The sequence below is a fragment of the Dipteris shenzhenensis genome, chromosome 19 (genome assembly GCF_047967505.1).
Source record: "Dipteris shenzhenensis isolate YYH24624 ecotype China chromosome 19, Dip_SZ_1.0, whole genome shotgun sequence".
Taxonomy (NCBI): Eukaryota; Viridiplantae; Streptophyta; class Polypodiopsida; order Gleicheniales; family Dipteridaceae; genus Dipteris; species Dipteris shenzhenensis.
Genome location: NC_141614.1, coordinates 29,661,833 through 29,670,795, shown reverse-complemented (window position 1 = coordinate 29,670,795; position 8,963 = coordinate 29,661,833).

Here is an 8,963-nt window from a genome sequence, read left to right as displayed (position 1 = left end):
AAGCACGCTATGAGTATTTTAACCAACCTATTGTAGCAGCCACAATACTAGCAAGCTTTGCTTGCATCCAAGTCAGGGGATGAGAGGAGAGTCGGTGCAGTTACTAAAAGGTGCTCCTAGGCAGTCTTCTCTTCTCTTTGAAGATTTGGTTCTTTGCATGGTGGTCAACCCATTTATTTTGGTGGTGCTACACTGTATCGGTAGTGTGGGTCGTGGCAAATCTGGTCTCTCTGAGTTGTTGCAATTAATCCTTGCAGTGTGTGAGTGACTCTTTTGGGTTCAATTGATATGTGACTGTGATCCTGTGGCTTGGCACCAATACCCCATAGGCACCACCATTTCGATTCCATTATCCATTTTGAATGGGGTGAGGCTTGTCATCTCCTTATAAGCTATCCAAAATCCTGTAAGATAGAATATAGCTTTTGGTCCCAATGATTTGACTAGGGATTTGGCTAGCATCATCTTGAGGAATTAGAAATCTTGGTCTCACTCTTGTGTCCATATGAGTCACTTGTTGGTGCTAAGGAGCACATTGAGGGCGTGGCTACATTACAAGGTATTAGAGCATGTAGTTGTGCCACTGTACTTGGCCAAGGAATCAGGCTAACTACTTGCTGGTGGTGGGTTGCTCCGCCTTGTAGATGCATTGAACCTTATCCAAATCTAGGCTATGTCGTCTATTGATATGATGTGGCCAAGCAATCGTCCACTATTTTATAGTGAAGGCATAGCTGCCAGATTGAGTGATAGTAGCTGCGCAACACAACATTTGGTAAGGCACATTTGGAGGTGGTTAACATGCTCGCTTTATTCTCCAAAGACATTGAAGTCATCCAAGAATATCTCATGAAGGAATTGAGGTATTCATCGACTACTTCATGGACCAAGCATTGGAATGCTGCTGGTGCATTCTTGAGACCAAATGTCATGACATTAGATGTGAAGAACCCCTATTCAATGATGAACATGAAGAACCCCTATAACTGGTCTTCTTTGTCCATCCAAACCTGATTGTAGCTACTGAAGCTGTCAAGGAAGGAGTATATCTCATGTCCAACTATCATGTCCAGCATCGAATCCATGAAAGCGAGAGGGAAGGGATTAGTTACTGTTGTGGCATTGAGCTTGCAGTAATCCATGCAAACCCATAACCTGTTGTTCTTTTTTTGGATGATTACTACTAGGGAGATCTAGGTCGCACTATCAATTGGTAGATGAATCCCACATGCATGAGATTATCAATCTCCTCTTTATCCCATTTAGTGTAGTTTGGGCTCATCCAATATTGCTATTGTCGAATTGGTTTTGCATCATCTTTCAGAAGGATCTTTTGCTAGTTAAATTTAGAGTCAATGCCCTTCATATCTGTGTAACTGTAATTCCATGTAGAAACAATGAGACACAACTGTACTTGTTTATTCTCATAGAGTGGTTACATATATAGGCAACTACCTTCATGTAGGTAGATCCCAGATCCACAATCATCTCCTTGATTATCTCAATCAATCACCTCCTATGATCACTCACTCATCATCACACCTAATTGGAACCTTCTAGCACACCTACACTCACACACTTCTTGCATAGGACTTCAATCCCATAGGCACACACACACACAGACATCAATTTGCCCCTTCATTCCCCCTCATAAATTGATGACCTCATCCCTTAGCAGTAGTACATGGGATGCTCCATGGCTTGCCCACTATCATGTGGCAACACTCATGGGCCCAACTTGTGACTCACTCATAGAATTCTTGGTTTACCACTAGGAGATGGACACAAACTATGTATGCAAAAGCCCAATGAGTCCAACAAGGAAAAATCTGAAAAGACTAGCAATCATTTAAGGATGGAAAACACACATAACATAACTTAGAAAACATATGGATCCTTCCCCTTGTCAGATTTGACTTGGGTGTTGTAAGCAGTGAGAGCTTGAGCTTTGACATTCTCTGGTTCTTCTTCTTCTTCAGTTTCTGCTTCCTCAACAAGATTGGTTGAACATCTCTTTTGGGAACATAACATTCCTTTTCAACGTGCCCAGGTTTGCCACAAAAGTTACATTTCATTTTGCTCTTTCCCTTGAAGTTGCTTAAGTTGCTTCTGGCCAAATATGCCCCTTCTTTGTAATAATCACTTCTTTGTTTGATCTTTCTCTCCTCCTCCAAGAGTGATGCTTCAATTTCTACCAGACTTATCTCTAGAATAATGGTGAGACTGGTTACAATGGTGCCATATTCTTCATTGAGACTTCTAAGTAAGATGGCAATGATAATATCTTCATCAAGTTTAAATTTGATGCCTGATAATTGTGTCAAAATGCTCTTCATTGAATTTAGATGTAAAGAGATGGACTCCCCCCTATCCAATTTTAAGTCAAAAAACTTGATAAGCAAGCTATACTTAGAGCATCTTCCCTATGCTCCAAACACATGCTCAAGATGGGTCCATGCAACATGAGCAGTCTCACATCTATCAATGTGATGAATAAAGGAATCACTCAGACCAAGAGCAATTATAGCAAGAGCTTTTTCATCTTTTGGAAGCCATGAAGCTTCTCCTTCTCTAGTTGTAGGTTTAGTTTCTTCGCCATTTGCTACCTTCCATATTCCCTTTTTCATGAGAATAAACTTCAGCTTTGTTTGCGAAGTGTGGAACCCCTCTCCTTCAAACTTATCTATTTTCAGTTTGGAAGCCATTTAGGAAGGTTTTACCAAATTAATGGCAGTGTCTAATCCCTTTACAAAAGGTCAACCTTTTTGAACAAAAAAATCACCTTCACCATATAGATGCAAATTGCAAGATAAGAATTCTGAAAAACCTAATTGTTTGGCATAATCATAACCAGTTGACTTCTCCCACAACCTCTTAACTAGATTCTTTTTCACCTTGTACTTGGTCTTTGTAGTCTTCTTGATTTTGGAAGAGATTTGAGAACTTGAGGTTGGCATGCATGTTGTCAAGAGATTAGCACCAACTGAACAAACACTCTCTGAACTGAAATGACATTCTTTTAACTGATTTTTAGAAAAATAATCTCTGAACTGAGTGTTTTACTCCTCAAGCATTTAGTGTAGCATAAAAAAAACTCCAAAAATATACTAGAAATACTTGCAGAGTTCATGTAAACTTGGAGGATGAACTTCAACCAGATGAGAGCAGCTCTTTGAGGGCTTTTGTTGCGCAATGAAAGGTATAGGACTAGAGGAGAACCATCACCAAGCTTGGGTGAAATGCCTCGTCAGGTCACCATAGCCAAAAGCTTCAAAGTCGACTAGTTTTTCTATCTATACACCACCATTACTAGATCATTTGCCTTTAGATTTGAGATGTGGATAGCTCTTGGTGTTGCCCAATTTCCTCTGAGAGGAATCACCAAAATATATCTCCAGCTGGTCGCATTTGTAGAAATTGTGCGGACTGTAACTCTTGTCGGCACAGGCTGTAGGAGCACTCACTTCATAATTCCTTCAAGGTGGAAGTGCACCCTACCGAGGGGAAGCTACAGTAGAAAGGGCTAAGGAAATGCTAGCCTATAGGTGGAGAACAAGCCTAAGGAAATTCAGGAAGGAAAGAAGGAGAGAAAATCTTCATTTGGGGAAGATGAAGAATCTAGTAGAATCTTAGTGGAATCCAAGAGGATTCAAGGAGGCTCAAAGAAGAGAACTCAAGGAGGCTCATGTAGGCTGAGTGGCTCTAATACTACATGTAATTCCATGTAGGAACAACGAGACACAACTGTACTTGTTTATTCATAGAGTGGTTACATATATAAGCAACTGCCTTCATGTAGGTAGAGCCCAGATTTACAATCATCTCCCTGATTATCTCAATCAATCACCTCCTATGATCACTCACTCATCACACCAACTGACACACCTAACTAGAACCTTCTAGGACACCTACACTCACACACTTCTTGCATAGGACTCCAATCCCATAGGCACACACACACATCAATTTGCCCCTTCAGTAACTCCATGTGAAGACTTTGACAAACATCTCAAGGAGTTCTTTCAGTTCTGTTCAAAACTCTCGACGACTTAGTCGAGTATTGACATAGACCATCATTTTCCATGTCAAGATTCAAGTCTACCAAGGCATCTTCTATCACCCTTTGAGAGTGTTGTAGTTCCCTCTTGAAATCCTATTCTGGGTTAATGAGTTATAGTAGGTCCGACAGAGTATCATCGACTGCTTTGGGTAATGGGGACTCGAATCATCCTTGACCAGTAGATCATCATCTAACAGCTGCCTTTCTTGAGGGAAATGGTATTTGTCAAGGATGGATACAACATCCACCTTGAATAGAGTCACAATATCAGGGTTGTTTTGAAGGAACTCTTCCTCTTCATCATCATCAAGTCCTTTAGTCATGTTGACTCCTTCAGCCATATGTGGGTGGATGCATGTTTTAATTGGCCTTTGGGTTTTAATGGATAGCTTCACCTTATTCTTACCCTATAGGATTGTGATCCAGTGAAATCTCTTTCTTTATGTGCACTTGTCACGGCCATGGTCTACTATAAGTAATATTGGGTAGGCACTTATAGTAATATTGGGTAGGCACTGCTGATGTCTTCCATATGAACGACAATGATGGCAACCACAAACATTAGGTTTGCCACTTTAATAGGAATATTGTGGAGGAGGCCCATCAGTTGCACACGTCATTGATCTGCCATCCTCACCAAAAATGGAATTGGCTCCCATCTAGAGAATCCAAGTTGCTTACACATATCGTTTGATATGATATTGACCCTTGAACCACCATCGAGCAATGCACCCACACCGGGATCTCTTGGCCCTTCAATGTCACTATAAGTGTCACAACATTCTCATTGTAAATTGGTTCTTTTGGTTGAGCACTCGGTAGTTTGAGTTGATGATGCATACCAATAGGCTGGTATGAAATGGTCCTATGACACACGCTAGCTGGATTGGTACTACCGGTTCAAACACTAAGATGGTGGCAAAGCTCCTGGGAGAAGGTTGGCACCAGATCCAATAGTTGCTTTATTGAAATGTTGATTTGTAGGTCCTTCAACGTGGTCCATATGTCAAACTCACCCTCGAATGATGCTTGCACACCCCCACCAAGGTTCTCTTCCTTTTTTTGAGGCACACTTAACCCGATGTGACGGAGCTCATCTTTTGCAAATAGTTTCTATTGAGGATTTTAGACCAAGCATCAGACTAACTGGAGGCTACAAATCTTGCACCCACTAGGTCATTGTGTCATGAACATTTGCATATTCTTTCCAATCAATTGGCTTTTTGTTCTTCTTTTGTTTGGGTCATCCAGATGGCAATGCAGGACTTGACAAAATCTTCATAGCCCTTGTCATCACATTGACGGCAACATTAACATCACTAGCTTCAATTTCTGGCTCATTCTGAGCAAGAATTTGTACAATGTGAATCTGAGGTGTTGTAGGCATAGCCAACAGGAATGTGAGTGCACCACTCAACCCTTTTAGCCTGGTGTTTCTTGAATAGTTTGCACTTGCTCTTGCAATGGATGCGCACACCAAATCGACGGTCGTTGCCACATGTTGAATTGACGCTATAGCCATGGTTTGGACAAGAATCACCAGGGGTAGAGGTGGTGTGTGGCGAGCATTATATCTATGGGCATTCATGTGTGCATGGCCATTTGGCGAATTGCACACCATAGCTAGTTGTGGTCACACTCTTCTAGTCCATGGCCATTGTTATTGCAACATTTGGGACACCACACACAATGGAATAGGCATGGCGAGGCTTTAGTGCCATCTTCTAGTAAGTGTGTGTTAGTAAGGCCATGTTCTATGGATGATTTCTTAGGTTTTGCTGATGTCATCGAAGTCAGTATCAAAACTATGGTCAGCTCAATGGAGGGTTGACACTTCATGTGGACCACTATCCATTCTGCATGGGGTGTTGTCAACAAAGTGTTTGAAGTCCAACATGGCCATATCTGAAGAGGCAACAACTTGCTTTAAATTTTGGTTTAACCCATGCATGAAGTATGAGTTCAATACTTCTTGGGTCGGACATTGTGCTTGTGACATGTGGCTAATGAGGGTGCAAAACTTGGCAACATAGTTGTGCAATGTGAGGTCATGTTGTTCCATACATCGAAGCTTTGTGAGGACATGAACCGCCTTCTTTTCCACATGTAAATGAGCTAGACAAGTAGTGCAAAGCGTAGCAAAATCTATGAATGGGCTAACGGCATACTGCGTGGCCTAAATCATTACTTTATTGTTGAAGAGTCTGTTAGATATCAATGCTCCACTCTCGTATAACTACACGGGAACCAGCTAACTATACTTGTAAGCCCCCCATATGAGGAGAAGGCATTTGAGTAGCTCGGTTATCCGGTAGGTCTTGGTTTGGACACTAGATGGGGGCCATGTGTGGCCTAATGGCTAGACAGCTTTAGATAGAATTGGCACACTACCAACTAGGCTACATGCAAGTGCGGGAAGGCATCCCATGACTGATCGCACTGAGGGTAGATGGAGCATTTCTTGGGTTAGCCCACTCTCGGGTTGCGAGGCCTGTTTGGAGCCCCAGATGATCCCGGATGGCTCTGAGCCGAACAGAGTCTATAGGTTAGTTGCTCTATTCTGCACCATGGTTCTAACGTGTGGTCGGTGGCCTATTTTGGGACCGACCTCCAATCGGTCGTTTTGGGCTGATTGGTCGGTCTGCCAATATGACTGGTGGCTATATAAGAGCAAGCTTGTGAAGCCCATATTTATCACTGGCTACAGCAACCCTGATTCCTTAGCATCCAGCCTCCGTCCTCTACTGTTTCCAGCACGCCATCAAAGCTTCGCACACAAGAGTGCATGGCTGGGAGGCAACGCCATCTATTGTATCGGTTTTACAGTAATCAAATTTTTTATTCTCGATACTATCTACTTTTCTCTCTTGCATACGAGATCATGTTATCTATTGAGCACAGACGTTGTATTGTTTTCTTACAGAGTCTAGCTAGGAATGTCATCATTTTGATGGGTTTTGTCTACTATACTACGGGGACAAGGGCCTGCCATGCACTTTCAAACAACATGACCTGCGCATCAGCATCCTCTTTAGGGAAGTCAAACAACTTTGGGTACATTATAGTCATGATTGGGCAATGCATGGGAACATGAACGAGTAAATGATGGAAGACAGTTGGTGGAGGATACAGAGGCAGAATGGAGATATCACCTGAGGTGGTCCCAACAAAGCATGGGCAAGGAGAGCTAGGACCACACGATGCTCATTAGCTGTGAGAGCACTATTACTGGTTTGTAGTCCACTTACTCAATGGAATCTTGAGAGTGGCATGTTCATAGTTTCAATATTGAGCTTCTTATGCAGACATGTGCCAGGGGGATACGAAAACAACGAGACACAAAAACATAAGTGTGCGAGTTGAAGACCGTGGTCACCGATTTTGTATGTTATGTTAATTGTTCGTATCGATACAACATGCTATGTTAATTGGTCATATCGATACAACATTCTCTAACACAGCTGTCGAGAGCCCAAAAATGAAGCAAGCAGATAGGGTGATAAAACTTTTCCTCCCTTTGCTTATTTGAGCACAACATTGTTCTACTATCTTGTGATTTTGGAAATGAGAGAAGGGCCACATCTTGTGTAAGGAAAGTCCCAATTTCAATTTACAGACACAAATATCCAATATCTAGAGGATTTGTTTTATAGAGAGCACCGCTACTTCAGAGGCCTATGAAAGGGCTATTATAAACACGTAGAGAGTTCTTAAAGAAGAAAGGAAGCACATAGCCAAGATGAGGTCTCAAAATATGTATGCCATCTAACAATAAAGTATCCATCTTGAAGAGAGGTCTAGACAAATTAACAAAGAGATCAGGAGAAACTCTTAAGTGCAAAAAGGAACCTGAGAATCCAAGAAAAAATAAAAATAAGAGCGACCATGTCATATTTTAGAGAATGGTGGGTAGGAAAAATGGATAGACCAACAAAGGAAACCTTTAAATTAATTAGAAGGAAGAGAGAAAATGAGGAAATTCTTTTGCTTAAGAAGAAGGATGGGACAATGGCCAGTAGAATTGAGCACAATATGGAAGCTTTCTATGTGTTTCTTTGCTACAAGGAAACATCCATATGGTCATCGAATATCTCAAATAGTATGATTCCTCAATACCACATGCACACATGCATGGAATGTTGACTAGAACATCAGTCCTTTACCAGATACCATCTTGAATGTGTGGTGTGTGTAGGAAGGACTATCCTTACACAAGAAGAGGTTGACTCTCTGACAACAGTGGACTTCAAGTTAGAGATAATTGGCTCTAGAAGTAGGGAACAAAGGACTGCATACACAAGTGTAAATAGCAACATTAGCCAAGAAGATGTTGGTAAATTGCCACCCCATGCATACTACAGGTCAAAAGTGTAAGAGGTAGCTTGGAAAAAAATTCAGCTTGCAATGATTCTTGATGCACATCTCGTACAGAAAAGGGTTGTAAGGTTGGTAGAACATGAAGTTTTTATTATAGAAAGCAAGGGTTGCAACTTAGCTAGAGGCTCGCAATATTAAGTGTCAATAAAAGAGATCCCATGTTGCACACGTCCAAACTTCCAAGAAAGAGCAAGGGGTGGGAAAGCATACTTGGCATGAAAGCATATATATTTTGTATTTCTTTGAGTCTTGGTCCTTGATGCAAAAAAGCATAGGTTCACCCATCAGCCTGTGTGAAGAGCAAGAGGTGAGGCTTTTCCTCACAAGGGAAAGAAGGTTTTTCCAGTAGCCCCTGACACGTATGTAATCATTGACCCCCCCTTAAGTTTATCTATAGGTGCAATTCATAATTACCGTGTAGACACACATATTTTGAAAAACTCAAGGTTGAGGCCTATCCAAACCTAATCGTTGTAAGGGAAAGGATCGCACAATTTCTTATCATTAATGAAAGTAGTTAGTTGTG